This window comes from Protopterus annectens, chromosome 5.part0 (assembly GCF_019279795.1).
Source record: "Protopterus annectens isolate FY-2018-M chromosome 5.part0, PAN1.0, whole genome shotgun sequence".
Classification (NCBI taxonomy): domain Eukaryota; kingdom Metazoa; phylum Chordata; order Ceratodontiformes; family Protopteridae; genus Protopterus; species Protopterus annectens.
The window spans coordinates 1,316,341,568-1,316,357,520 of NC_056735.1; positions in this window are offsets into that span (position 1 = coordinate 1,316,341,568).

Genomic DNA, 15,953 nt, shown 5'->3' on the forward strand with positions numbered 1-15,953 from the left:
AGTTGCCAACACAAAGAGACCAGTCACCAGAGGTGTACCCAATAGTTATGTGCTGGGACCCTGTCCTGTTTGGCATCTACGTTTCTGAAGTAAAAGACAGTACCAAAGGACTCTGGCGAACTACGTTTGTAGATGACTACAAGCTAGGGGCAGTCACTGAAGCCCCAAATTACCTACCTAGCCATCCTACAGAATGGTTTGTCCCAAATAAGTAAGTGGTGCCAAAATCATGGACTGAAACTAAATGCCAAAAAATGCATTATTGTATCCTTTGGGAAGTCGTCTACCCCAGGGAAGTACCACATTCACAATACTCCCCTAAGAGTTGACTCAGCTGTTCAGGTTTTGGGAACTTATGTGGACAGTGACCTAACTAGTAACCAAAACATGTCCATTATTGTAAGAAACTCCTTCTATATTGCACAGCTTATAAACAAAAGGATTGTGTCTAGATCTAGGCATGTCATTGTCTCCCTTTACTCAGCCCTCATTAGACCAATCATTGAATATAATGCTCTCTTTAGCATGTATCTGTCCAGACCATGCCTGTCCAACAGCTGGCCCACAGTTCAAAATCTGTCCCACCAGTTTTTGCAGTTAACCGGTCCTGTCACTTTAAAAAGTGAGATCAGGACCAGTTAACCACATGATTGCTTTTTACTTTGCACATAAGCTGTGCTAGTATATAGTGCAGACTCAAGACAGTTCCTGCTCATTTTGTTGGTGTTTTTTTTTGGTTTGGCAGTCTGTAGTAGTTAAGCCTTAGGGTAAGTTTTCTGTATATATATATATATATATATATATATATATATATATATGTGTGTGTGTGTGTGTGTGTGCGTGCTTGTATATGGGCAATGTTTGCAGGAGTTATGTCTGCTTCTGTGAATGAGGTGAGAAAGAAGAGCAACTGAATGTGTGTTTGTATGGGTGCAATAATGGTACTTGAGTTTGGACAGACTACAGAAAGGGTCTTTGGGGGAATACTGCATTTTGAAGTCAGTGAAGTACTTGTGCATACATGGACAGAATACTGAAGGGATCATAGGTTCATAGGTTTATACTAGGCTATCTGCCCTAAGGCATTTATAAGCCTAGCCCAAAGTTTTGTGGCTTACGCCACCCCTTATGTTAAAAAATATTGTGCCCATTAGTTTGTTTTGCCTCTGTCAGCAGTGACACAGAGATGATTCCCGGGGTAAACCTACGATCTCCCATCCACCGGTCAAGATTTCTCTTGAACAGAGCCAGCGAGGTGCTCTGCCTCACATGGACCGGGATTTTATTCCACAGCATAGGGAGTCTCTGAGTGACAAATCTATCCCTCCAGCATGTCTTATTTATATCCGTGCTAAGGTTTAAGTCGCTTGCTCTAGTGGATCTGGTAGATTTGGATTTTTTGAGGTGGAGCATGTCCATTAATTCCGGGTTGGACATGGCCTTGTATGTCAGGCACAGGACACCTCTGAGAAGACGGTATGCGACTGAATAGAGCTGGAGTTTCTTCAGTCTGGCAGCATATGACAGATCTTGGAATCCCTTTATCCTTTTGGTGAGGAACTTTTGGGGTCTCTCCAGTTGCTGCAGGTGTCGGGTGAGATACATCCCGAATGGGGCATTGTACTCGATCATTGGTCTGATAAGTGAAGAGTACAGGGGAACAATGACCTCACTTGATCTGGATGTGAATCCCCTCATGATCAGGTGGGCAATGTAGAAGGTCTTTCTAACAACTTTAGCAATGTGAGTGTCAAAAGAAAGGCCACTGTCAACCTGGGTCCCCAGGTCCCTAATAACCTCTTCTGTGCTTAGTGGATTGCCACCTATATGGTAGCTTGGGGTTACCTTGTTTTTCCCGAAGGGTATGACTATACATTTTTTGGCATTTAACTTCAGGCCATGGCTCTGGCACCAGCTATCAGTTTCCGTGAGACCCCTCTGAAGGATATCTGTGTCCGATGTACTTTCCACTATGGCCCAGTTTGCAGTCATCTGCAAACTTTGTCAGCCATAGTCCTCCTATGTTTGCCTGTACTTCTGAGAAGTAGATGCCGAACAACAAGGGGCCAAGGACTGAGCCCTGTGGGACACCACTTGTGACCGGCTTGGAGTCTGACATGGTGCCAGCAACTCTGACCCTGTGGGTTCTGTCCTTTAGCCAGTTTGCAACCCATCTTGTGACATATGGGTTTACATTTAAGCTGGTAAGTTTCTCTATAATACCTGAGTGGGGTATTGTGTCGAAAGCTTTTGCAAGGTCAAGGTAGGCTGTATGGACTGCCTTTCCCTCATCAATGGCCTTGGTGACTGTTTCAAGAAGTCGACCAAGTTCAAAAGGCATGATCTGCCCTTGACAAAGCCAAACTGGGTCGGGTCCAATGTCTGCAAGTCCCCTATGTCTTTGTTTATGAGTTCCATTATGATCCCCTCCATAGCTTTGCAGACCAGGCTTGTTAAGCTTATGGGCGGTAATTACCAGGGTCCGTAGAGGCACCGCCTTTGTGGAGTGGGACCACAGTTGCCGTACGCCACTCTTTGGGCACATATCCTGTGGTAAGGCTAAGATTAAACAGCTGCCTTATGTGCGGGTTTAGTTCCTCATTGAGTTCGTGTAGCACACAGCCGGGGACACCATCCGGTCCCATTGATGCTGTGTTTTTAGCTTTAGAGAGAGCAGCTTTTACCTGCACATTTGAGATGTCTGGGAGGCTACACTCCGCTGGGATAGTTATCTCTCCTTTTGGGGGGGAGAGGGGGGTGAAGTTTGCACTGAACCTGTCCGCCAGTATGTTGGCAATGTCTGTGGGTTCAGTGATTTTTGTATCATTTTGGACTAATTCTGAGCATATCTGGGAGATTCCACCCAGGTTTCTAACATAGCTGAAGAAGGCCTTATGATTGTCTTTTGACTCTATGGCAATTTTTCTCTCAAAGTTGGCCTTGGATGATTTTATGAGTGCTCGTATTTTTTTACTAATAATGATCAAGGGTGTCTTCTCTTTTATGGATTTTGCTCTATCATGTAACAGCTTTCTCCTCTTATTGTAAAGTTTGTTTATGGCTGGGGTCCACCAGACTGGACGTTTGCCCTTGGTGGAAAGAGTCTTGGTTTTATTAAGGATTGCCTGATCCATGCAGTCCTGGAGGTGTTCGTAGAAGGCATTTGTAAGGGCTTCCACAGCTTGGGTTGTGGTTTCCTCTGGCTCGGGGGCCTTGAAGGATACCACACCAGTCTTGAGTAGTGTGAAGTTTGCTTTAGAGAAGTTCTTCACTGTGGTCTTTTTTTTGGGGTGGGGGATGTGAATTTCCAGTGAGATTAGTTTATGATCTGATCTCACCAATGAGGGATATACTTCCGGTGTGGAGCATTTTGTCCCCATGTTTGTGATGATGAGATCTAGTATATTTTCTCCTCTTGTGGGAACGGTGACTAGTTGTTCCATGGCATTTGAATTTATGAACTCCAGGAACCTTTGGGCTAAAAAGTTGGGGCTTGAGTAATGTTCCCAGTCTATATTCGGGTAGTTGAAGTCACCCAATATAATGGTGTTTGGAGATACATTTATACCCTCCAGTGTCTTCAGGAAGGCTGTGTGGGGTTCCTGAGTTTGAGAGGGTGGCCTGTAGCATGCTACAAATTGTAGAGCAGTTTTGCCTATGGTTAATTGCACCTGGATGGTTTCCGATGCTTCGTGCGTTGCCACCAACCTGGAGGTGTGGGTATCCTTGATGAATATGGATACACCCCCTCCTTTTGTGGTGTGGTCCGGGTTTTGGGGCCGGAACGCATGATATGAGGTAAAACCTGATAGTGCCGGGGTGCTCTCAGGAGCCTTGAACCAGGTTTCAGTTACAGCACAGACATCGATGTTCTCCATACTGAGAAGGGCCTCGAGTGCGTGCATTTTGAGATTTAGACTTCTGGCATTGAGCAGCATTACCTTTAGTTTCTTCCCATTTTTGTTTTCTAGGGTGGTAGGTTTAGAATTTGAGCATTGCCTAAAAAAGGCACTATGGGGGTGGCAAGAGCCTTAGCCAATATCCGGAATCCCAGGGGAGACAGGTGCAAGCCGTCTCTTGCGAAGCAGCGTGGCTTGTCAAGCATGTCATCCCAGGCAGACAGACACTGGATCCCCTTTGAATGACACCAGAAATTAAGCCAATTGTTAAAGCTGATCATCTTGTCTCTATGTTGTGGCATCATTCTTGGTGAAGGAAGGATACTGCTCAGGGTCAGGGTCATACCTGCCCGGGCTACATAATCAGAGAGCTCCTCTATGTCTCTTTTCATGTAGTCCAGGGAGGTACGTCTCAGGTCGTTCACACCAGCATGGACAATGATTGGGGGGAATGTTTCATTTTGCTGTCGGTGAATTGCTTATCCTTACATGGACAGACTACTGAAGGGGTGATTCGGGGAAACATTTAATTTTTGATGTCAGTGAAGTGCTTGTACATAGATGGACAGACAGAGTACTGAAGGAGGCATTTGGGGAAATGTAATTTTGCTTCAGTAAAGTGCTTGTGCATACATGAAAAGACTACTGAAGGGGTCATTGGAGGAAATGTCAGTAAAGAGCTTGTGTAAACATGGACAGACTACTGAAGGGGTCATTAGAGGAAATGTCAGTAAAGAGCTTGTGTAAACATGGACAGACTACTGAAGGAGTCATTGGGGGAAAGATTTAATTTTGATGTCAGTGAAGTGCTTGTGCATACATGGACTGATTACTGAAGGGTTCATTGGGGGGAACATTTCATTTTGATGTCAGTGAACTTTAATTCTGACATAGTATGTATTTCTTGGGTGAATGCATTGCTGTTGCAGTTGCTGTACATAACAGCAATTTATTCACCCAAGAAATTGCTGCTATTATAGTTGCTATGCATAAGTGGTGGAGAGGGGGAATTGGCTGACAAATTATTTTATGCATTTGTGATGCTCTTCAGGTTTTCTACTTACACTTAGCATGCATTTCTGGGGATTGTGCTAGAATTATTGTCCCTAACCAGTTGGTGTCTGTGTGTGTGTTGGGGGGGGGGGTTCAGAGTGAAATGTGTTTTTCTGTGCAGCTGTGACACTGATCAATTTCCACTTGTACTGATATTCGGTTCTTTTTTACCCCTTGCACAAATATGCAATTCTTTTTTTCTGCTTACACTGCAGTTCATTTTTTCCTTGCTTGCACTGATGTGCAGTTTTTTCCTACTTGCACTGATGTGCAGTTCCTTTTTACCCACTTGCACTGATATGCAGTTCTTTTTTACCCACTTGCACTGATGTACACTATATTCTTTTTTCCAGCTTTCTCTGATGTGCATTTTCCTTTTTCCTGCTTGCACTGATGTGCAGATGTTCATCGTGTTACACTGCTGCAGTCATTACACTTGGGTTATCCTGCCGTCAGGCGGTTTCCCCAGTCGGCCTGAGTTCCAAAGTCCTAGTCCGGCGTTGGTTGATGTCGCCTCCTCCCTGACGTCAGTGCGACAGGGGTATATATGATGCAGCCGACACCATTTTCTTTCTTGCCTCGCGGTGCCCAAAGCAAAAGCAGTTCGCAAGTGCTGGTCGGCCGACTCCTGAGATTTTCATTCCGAATCCAGAACCGAAGGCTTCTACAAAGCTAAGTACCCCGTTGGGGAAACTTTTTCTTGCCTCAGACCGATGTCAGTAAAAGTTAATAACTGTATTTCTTGTGGGAAGCAAATACCTCATAAGGATTTCCATTCTTATTGTATCCCATGCCTAGGCCCAGACCACGATGTCACTGGTTGTCAATTTTGTGCTAGGTTTAACAAGCGCACTATTAAACGTCAGTTTGATTTTGCCCGACATTATTTTGGTAGAAAATTCAACCGTCGTAACTTCCGATGACCGGAATACACAAAAAGCGCAAAGACAAGGATAGGCATCCGAGGCCTAAAATTGACGACGAAGCCGCCAGTCGCCGGTTCTCTGGTTTTCAGCGAGGCGCCTTCGCAGCCCCTGATGACCGCTTCTGTAGAACCACAGGCCGCCTCTGACTCCGACGTGGAGATGGCTGGGCCTTCAGACGCACAAGTTATTCAGCCTACCGAGACAAACCTTTCAGAGGGATCCGGAGTAGCTGAGCAACCCACAGCTTCAGAGGGTGTCTTCAGACCTACTCAGTTAAGCATTAAACCCTCAGCTAAGTCTAAGCCTCCTTTAAAAACAAAGAAACAAATACAGCATTCTCCAGGACAGGCCTCCATGCCTAAGAAACAAATGCTCAAAATGGCCGAAGACCTAATCACTCTGATCAGGGGGTCCCATCCCCCTCCTGATAAAAGGCCTAGACAGGATGCAGACTATGATTCATCCAACCAGGTGTCCATCTCTTCTGATTCATCCTCAGATCTAGGATAATCTTTACCCCCTTATGAGGATTCTGATGCCGAGGAATCAATTCCATCAGCCTCACCACCTGAGGACTACTCCTTTGGGGAAACCCTACATACCATGAGGGAGCATTTCCACTGGGAAGGCCAGGATTACTCAGAATCCAAGAAAAGGCTCAGAGACTTCCTTTTATTACCTCAACACAGACCCCTTGCTATTCCGCCAGAGTTAGATATTGTGGATGATGTGTATACTGAATCCAGCTTAAATCCTGATTCCTTACCTCCAGCCCCTGTTAAACCTGACAGATACTACAGAGTCTCTGACTCACATAAATTTCTGTATAAAAGCCCTGTAGCTGACCCTGAAACTATTTCTCAGGGACCCAAAGGAATTAAGACCTCATCAGCCAGGAATCCAGTCCCCTCTGACAGAGATTCCAGAGCACTAGACAGATGGGGAAAGAAAGTATATACGTCTGCAGCTTTAGCAGTGAGACCCTTAAATTGCCAGTTCCACATACTAAAATATCAGCAATTTTTACTGTCTCAGTTAAAAACAAAAAATGCTACCAGAATCAGATCCTCCTAATTTTAAAGAGATGCAGGATTTATTGCATGCAGCTGAACAAGTGGGAAAGCATACTTTACAATGTGGTTTTGATTCTCTAGAGAGCAGCAGTTACAGGCTCTGTCATTAGAAGACATGCTTGGTTAAAAGAACATACATTACCAGATCATGTTAAAGCAAAATTATTGGATGCACTTTTGCAGCAGGATGTGTTATTTGGAGTTAAGGCAGAAGAGGTATTAAAGAAAATGGAGGATAAGGCAAAATCTATGCAAACGGTGAAGGATTTCTTACAGGTTCAGCCTCCTAGATTTAGCAGAAACTAGCCAACTAAGAATTGGTCCTTTCCAATTACAGACAGACCTCAAAGGGGAAGATACAGACGTCCAAGAGGTAGAAGTCAAACACAAGGTCCTTATAGGCCTCGACAATGGGTTGCATCACGCCAGAAAGAAGGGGAAGACAGGCCCCAACCATATAAAAAGCATCTCCAATGACTTCCCACTACAGCTGCCAAACAAATCCCTCTTGGCAGCCCCCTTGGGAGGAAAACTGGCACTCTTCTACCACAATTGGCAAATGATCACCAAAGACAAATGGGTTCTCAACATTGTATTTCAAGGTTACAGGTTCCCCTTTCACACTCTGCCAAGGTTAAAAGGAATGCCAAATCTGCCACCAAATCAATGGGCAGAGGCTCAGAAACAAATTACAGCACTCCTGGATATGAGAGCTATTCAAAAGGTGGATTTTACTCAAGACTTTTTCTGGTACCCAGAAAGGACAAAGCCTGGAGGCCCATTCTGGATCTTTCATCTCTAAACACTTACCTGGATGTTCCTAAATTCAAAATGTTGACATTACAGCAGCTTCTTCCCATGCTGGGCAAGAAAGCTTGGCTCATGACTTTGGACCTCAAAGAGGCATACCTGCATGTCCCTATCAGACAAAACTGCAGAAGATACCTCAGATTCATAGCTGGTTCAATGCACTACCGATTCTCTGCACTGCCCTTTGGCTTATCTACTGTGCCCATTTTGCAGACAGAAAGGAATTCAAATTTATCCGTACCTGGACGACTGCCTGATTCAAGCAGAGAGCAAGGACATTCTTCTACAGCATCTGGTGTTTGTAAAAAAAGTTACTAAATTGCCTGGGGTACACAGTAAATGAAAAGAAATCAAAACTAGTGCCCTCACAAGAGATTATATTCCTGGGTGCCAGCTTGAACACAACGGCCCAGATGGCTTATCTCATGCCAGACAAGCAAAGACAACTGACTCAATACTTTCAATTGATGGCAACAATGACCCAACTCCCTGCAAGAAAAATTCTACAGGCCTTGGGTTACATGGCATCCTGCATACTACTAATTCCATATGCCAAACTGCATATGAGGAAACTACAATGGTACCTAAAGAATGTATGGTCTCAACACTGTCAAAGTTTGGAAACAGTTATACCAGTAATCCCATGCCTTCAACAGGAGTTTCAATGGTGGGCTCAAGCTTGTCACCTCAACAAGGGACAGCCTTTTACACAACCCACAGCCAGGCAAACACTAACAACAGATGCATCAGATTACGCCTGGGGGCCACACATGGCAGGCAAATGTATTCAGGGCATGTGGCCCGCAGAACAAAGGCATCTTCACATCAATCAAAAAGAGATGCTAGCTGTACAAAATGCCCTTATAGCTTTCAAGGACCTGCTGCATCCAGGACAACTACTGATAAAGACAGACAACACCACAGTTATGTGGTACATAAACAAGCAAGGGGCACTCACTCCTACCCCTTATGCAGACAAGCCATGACCTTGTGGAACACAGCTATAAACCTTCAAGTTCATCTGCAAGCACAATTCCTGCCAGGAGAGAAAAACACACTGGCAGACGACTTAAGCAGAAACATCATGGATCCCCACGAATGGGAATTAAATCCACAAATATTCAGAATGATAACACAGAAATGGTGGAGCCCGGACATAGATCTGTTTGCATCCCCAATAAACTGCCAGCTACAAAAATTCTGCACAAGGAGTTACCATCCACAAGCATGAAAAGTGGATGCCCTCTCATTCAGCTGGGAGAACCTACAAGTATACGCTTTCCCACCACTACCTCTCCTGTCAAAGGTACTCATAAAAGCCAGGCAAGAAGAGCCAAAGATGATCCTGATTGCACCAGACTGGCCACGCCAGCACTGGTACCCAATCTTAAGGAGCTTAACACAAGAACCACCCTGGAATTTGCCTCAAATCCCACATCTGCTGACTCAGCACAACAATCAAATACTACACAGCCAGCTAAAGACCTTAAACCTAGCTGCATGGAATATTCCTTAGTCAAGCAAGCAATGCCTCTCTCCAAAGCTGTTATGGATGTCATTCTGGAGGCCAAAAGGCCAAGTACCAGGAAAGCCTCTTTGGATAAATGGAAGAGATTCTGTGCCTGGAACCAAGCTCACAGCCTTGACCCTCTTGTTCCAAACATTCCTCAGATACTACAATACTTAACTGAGATGCTGGACAAAGGCCTCTCCTTCTCATCCATCAAGATCCACGCCTCTGCCATCTCTGCTCATTACAACACGGATCCACCAATTTTCTCTAATCCTCTGTTATAACAGTACCTCAGAGGGGCTAAAAACATAAGACCGCCCCGTAGAGCACCTACTCCAACTTGGGACCTCAACTTTGTTTTGGAAAAACTAACTTTACCTCCTTTTGAGCCAGCTAACACAGCAGAATTAAAATATATCTCTTGGAAAACTGCTCTGCTCCTGGCAATAACATCAGCACGAAGAGTTTCAGAATTACAGGCACTAATGGCAGTGGAACCTTTCCTCATTTTCCACCTTGACAGGGTGTCTTTAAGAACTAACCCTACGTTTATGCCAAAGGTGGTATCCGGTGTGGCTCTAAACCAAACTATTCACCTGCCAACTTTTTATCCTAAACCACAGAATAAAGAGGAGAGACTACTGCACTCTTTGGACATTCACAGGCAGTTATGCTTTTAATTGGACAAAACCAAAGCTTTCAGAAAATCTGAGCAATTATTGGTAGCATATGCTGCAGGACCACAGGGAAAAGCCATTTCAAAACAGACTATTTCAAAATGGATAGGACATTGTATAAGTTTCTGCTACAAATACCATGGAAAACCTGTACATAGCAGCATTAGATCTCACTCCACCAGGGCAACAGCCACTTCAACTGCCTACCTCAGGGGAGTACCTACCAAGGATATTTTGGAAGCAGCAACTTGGAGTTCTGTACATACCTTCACCAAGCATTACCATCTGCCTCTATACTCTAAATCCAGAGCTGGCTTCGCCACTGCAGTACTGCAGGGCCTTATAGCCACCCATAATGCCTTATAGAACCAGCCACCCTACCTCAGCTTTGGGATTCTACCCAAGTGTGATGACTGCAGCAGTGTAACACGATGAACATAGTACAGTTTGTACCTACCATAAATGTAGATGCTCAAGTGTATACACTGCTGCAGTCCAGGTTACCCTCCCTCCTTCCCCTCTTACTGGCTGGTACGTACCTGTGTCTTCTACCCTTACTACCTATGGGGAGTATTTGCTGGTAGCTGTAAGTTGTTTTTTGCTTTTCTTATGTATGTTTTATTAGCAATTGGAATTCTCTACCTATTTGGAGGCACCTGACATCTGGGGCAAGAAAAACTGAAGAAAATGGCATCGGCTGCATCTTATATACCCCTGTCGCACTGACGTCAGGGAGGAGGCGACAGCAACCGACGCCGGACCAAAACTTTGGAACTCAGGCCGACTGGGGAACCGCCTGACAGCAGGATAACCCAAGTGTAATGACTGCAGCAGTGTATACACTCGAACATCTACATTTATGGTAGGTACAAAACTGTACTTTCTTTTTCCCTGCTTGCATCGATGTGCAGTTCTCTTTTATGCATTTGCACTGATATGCAATTTTGTCTTTTCCAGCTTTCACTGATGTGCAGTTCCTTTTTCCAGCTTTCACTGATGTGGAGTTCCTTTTTCCTGCTTGCACTGATGTACACTTATTAATTTCCCACATGCTCTGATGTGCAGTTCTTTTTTCCCCCATCTTGCACGGGTGTGCAGGTCTTTTTCATCCACTTGCATTGATATGCAGTTTTGTTTTTTCCAGCTTTCACTGATGTGCAGTTCCTTTTTCCTACTTGCACTGATATGCAGTTCTTTTTTACCCACTTGCACTAATATGCAATTTTATTTTTTTTCCAGCTTTCACTGGAGTGCAGATGTTCTTCGTGTTTCACTGTTGCAGTCATCACACTTGGGTTATCTGCCTGCAGGTAGCCCTCAGTTGGCCCAAATACCAGAGACTTAGTATTTCTGCGTCAGATGCTGTCGCTCCTGGACTGATGTCAGGGGTATAAAAACAGGCAGCCAACACCATTATATCAGTCTTTCTTGCCGAGGAGGAGCCAGAAGCAGTTCGCAAGTGCCGGTCGGCTGCCTGAATTTTTTTGTTTTCATTGAATAATCCTGAAGTCTTCTAAAGCTAAGTACCCTATTGAGGATCCTTTTTTCTTGCTCTAACCAATGTCAGAAAAAGTTAACAATTGTCTTGCCCATGGAAAGCAAATACCTCACAAAGATTTTCATTCTTACTGCATCACCTGTTTAGTCCCAGACCACGGCATCCCTCACTCTCAGTTTTGTGCCTTGTTTAACACCAGAACCATTCGTCATTGGGCTCTCTTTGTTGCTAAATTCTTTTGCTCTCGATCTCCATATTCTGAAATGGCTTCGGTAAGCCATCCGACTACCAATTTTCTGAAAAATGTAAGGATAAAGACAGAGACAGACTGCATAGGTCAAAAACTACCAACGGCACTTCCGTTAAGCTAGTCGCCAGTCCGCCAGTACTCAGTGAGGCACCTTTGCAGCCCCTGATGCCCACTTCAGTGGATTCACAGGCCTCTGCTGAGACCCATTCGGAGTCCGGTATGCTGCGTGATGCTTCTTCGACTATGGAACCTGCGGATGTCTCTACCTTGGATGGGTCCAGAGCCGCTCTGCAGACACCGACTTCTGAGGCAGTTCTGCGCTCTACCCATGTTCGAATTAAACCGATGACTTCTTTTCTAACCAAAATTACCAAGTTTCTTAGGCCCAGAGTATGCACTATGCCTAGAAAATCGACCAAAGAGCATGCTCAGGCTCCCATGCCACAAAAACAAATGCTTAGAATGGCTGAAGACCTTATTACACTGATTTAGGGGAAGTCAACCTTCCCCTGCAGAGAGACAAAGAACCCAGTCCCCTTCAGGATGTTCATCGTGCATACAGCTGCAGTCATAACAGATGGGTTCTCCTGCCGTCAGGCGGGTCCTCGGTCAGCCGAATTCCAAAGTCTAGGTCCGGCGTCGGTTGTCGTTGCTTCTTCCCTGACGTCAGTGCGACAGGGGTATAAAGAAACCAGCCAACGCCATTTTCTTCAGTCTTTCTTGCCACGCGGTGCCCGAAGCAGAAGCAGTTCGCAAGTGCCGGTCGGCCAGCTCCTGAGATTACAAAAAATTGGAAACTGAAGTCTTCTTAAAAGCTAAGTACCCCATTGGGGAAACTTTTCTTGCCTCAGACCGATGTCAGACAAAGTTAATAATTGTATTTCTTGTGGGAAGCAAATACCGCATAAGGATTTCCATTCCCTCTGTATACCTTGTTTAGGCCCAGACCACGACATCTCGGTCTGTCGCTTTTGTGCTACTTTCAACAAACGCACTATTAAGCGTCGGGCGGAGTTCGCCCAGCATTATTTTGGGAAAGCATTTAACTATACTATGTTGTCGGATACTCCGACTCCGGTTATGTCTAAAAACCGCAAAGACAAGGACCAACACACGAGGTCAGCGGCCTCTACCGACACCATGCCAAAGCCGACTACATGTGTTCCGGTTCTCAGCGAGGCGCCTACGCAGCCCCTGTCTACTGACGACACTTCTTTGGCGGTGTCTCCTGTGCCCGAGGTCGCAGGCTCCTCGGCCCACACCCCGACTACAGATACCGAAGCCACTCTTGGCGTTGAAACTCAGAATGTGGACAGGTCCACCTCCACTCAAGGTGTCTTCATACCTTCCTCTTCTTTCTCCATCAAGGCTTTCACAAAGTCTAAAGCAACCTTGCACTCTAAGAGACCAGCTACACAGGGCCCATCTCCAGGCCCCATGCCTAAGAAACAGATGCTTAAAATGGCTGAGGATTTAATTACTCTTATCAGAGGTTCTCAGCCCCCACCGGACAAAAGGCCCAGAGTGGAGGAAGATTCCCCCTCCTCTGATCAGGGCTCCATTATTTCAGAGCACTCTGATGATCTGGAACATTCTTACTCCCCTTTTGAAGACTCTGATGCTGAGGAGTCCATCCCTTCTGTCTCCCCCCAGAGGATTACTCATTTGGGGAAACTTTGCATACCTTAAGGGAACACTTCCACTGGGAAGGCCAAGATTATTCTGATTCCAAGAAAAGGCTCAGGGAATTTCTCTTGCTGCCTCAGCACAGGCCTCTGGCTATACCTCCTGTCTTGGACATCCTAGATGATGTTTACTCGGAGGCCTGCCTTAACCCGGACTCTCTACCTCCAGCTCCAGTTAAGCCTGACAGGTACTATAGGGTTCCTGACTCACACCAATTTCTATACAAGAGCCATGCTGCTGACCCAGAAACCATCTCACAGGGCCCCAAGGGAGTTAAGGCCTCCATTGCTAAAAATCCATTACCTTCCGAGAGAGACTGCAGATCCTTAGAAAGGTGGGGAAAAAAGGTATATACCTTGGCTACCTTATCCATGAGGGCCTTAAACTGTCAGTTTCATATGTGCTAAAATACCAACAGTTTTTGTTATCACAATTGAAAAGTAAAATGTCACAACCTGAACAACCAGACTTGAAGGAGTTGCAGGATTTGATGCATAGTGCAGAACAAGTGGGTAAGCATACCTTACAATGTGGTTTTGATGCTCTAGAGGCTTCATGTAGAGCTGCTGTTACAGGATCAGTCATACGTAGGCATGCCTGGCTCAAGGAACAAGCCTTACCTGATCATGTCAAAGCTAAATTACTAGACGCCCCTCTTCAAAAGGATGTACTATTTGGTGCTAAGGCCGAGGAGGTGTTAAGGAAAATGGAGGAAAAGGCTAAATCAATGCAAACTGTGAAAGAATTTCTACAGGTACAACCCCCACGCTTTAGTAGAAATTGGCCTTCCAAAAACTGGTCCTTTCCTGCTACAGACAGACCCCAAAGAGGCAGATACAGGCGCCCGAGGGGCAGAGGACAATCCCAAGGATCGTTTAGAGGCAGACAGTGGCAAGCTCCTACACAAAGAGGTGGTGAGGATAACTCGCAATCTTTCAGAAAGCAAACCCAATGACTTTCCCCTTTGCATGCCAACCAAGTCTCAAATGGCAACCCCCTTAGGAGGAAAGCTGGCATTATTTTCAAAAAATTGGCATATTGTCACCAAGGACAAATGGATCCTGGACATTATAAACAGAGGCTACAAATTCCATTTTCATACCCTTCCAAAAATGAGAGGCATGCCAAACCTACCACAAAATCAAAGGGCAGAGGCACAAAGGCAAATTACAGATCTCATAAACATGAAAGCTATTCAAGAGGTGCCTACGCACGAACAAGGTCAAGGTTTTTATTCCAGGCTATTTCTGGTGCCAAGGAAGGGAAAAGATTGGAGACCTATTTTGGACCTATCCATCCTAAACACATTTCTACTAGTACCAAAATTCAAGATGCTCACCCTACAGCAGCTTCTTCCCATGCTGGGCAAGGAGTCTTGGCTGGTAACATTGGACCTCAAGGAGGCATACCTGCATGTCCCAATCAGACAAAATTGCAGAAGGTACCTCAGATTTCTTGCAGGTTCAACCCATTATCAATTCTCTGCATTGCCCTTTGGCTTATCTACTGCGCCCAGAGTATTCATGAAATGCCTGGCATCAGTAATTGCCTACTGCAGACTACAAGGGATACAAATATACCCCTATTTGGATGACTGCTTGATCCAAACGGACAGCAAGCACATTCTTCTGAAACATCTGGCTTATGTAATAATGTTGTTGAACTCTCTGGGATACACAGTCAACAAAAAGAAATCAAAGCTAATACCCTCTCGGAAGATAATTTTCCTGGGTGCCAATTTGGACACAAACACCCAGATGGCCTACCTCACGCCAGAGAAGCAGGGGCAGCTAATTCAATACTTCAGAACACTAGCAAATTGCACCAGGCTGACTGCAAGGAAAATCCTGCAGGCTCTGGGATTCATGGCATCTTGCATCTTGCTAATCCCATGTGCAAAGCTGCATATGAGGAAACTACAATGGTACCTGAAAAACATATGGTCTCAACACAGCCACAGTTTGGAAACAATAATACCACTAATTCCATGTCTGCAAAAGGAATTTCTGTGGTGGGCACAAGCATGTCAAACAAACACAGGCCTTCCATTCAGCAAGCCTCAAGCAAATCAAGTCATCACAACAGACGCTCGGACTACGCCTGGGGCACATGACAAATCGGTGCATTCAGGGCAAATGGTCCCAAAAAGAAAAGCACCTTCACATCAATCAAAAAGAAATGCTAGCAGTAATAAATGCTATTATAGCTTTCAAGGACCTTCTACAACCAGGTCAACTATTGATAAGAACAGACAACACCACAGTTATGTGGTACATAAACAAACAGGGAGGAACACATTCCTACCTCCTATGCAGACTGTCCATGTCACTTTGGAACATGGCCTTGGACTTACAAATGGAACTACAAGCACAGTACTTGCCAGGCAAGGAAAACACGCTGGCAGACAACCTAAGCAGGAATGTGACCGATCCACATGAATGGAAATTGCATCCAAAAGTTTTTACAGAGATAATCCAAGAATGGGGAAGGCCAGACATAGATTTCTTTGCCTCCCACAAAAATCATCAATTGACAAAATTCTGCTCAAGGATCTTCCATCCAAAAGCC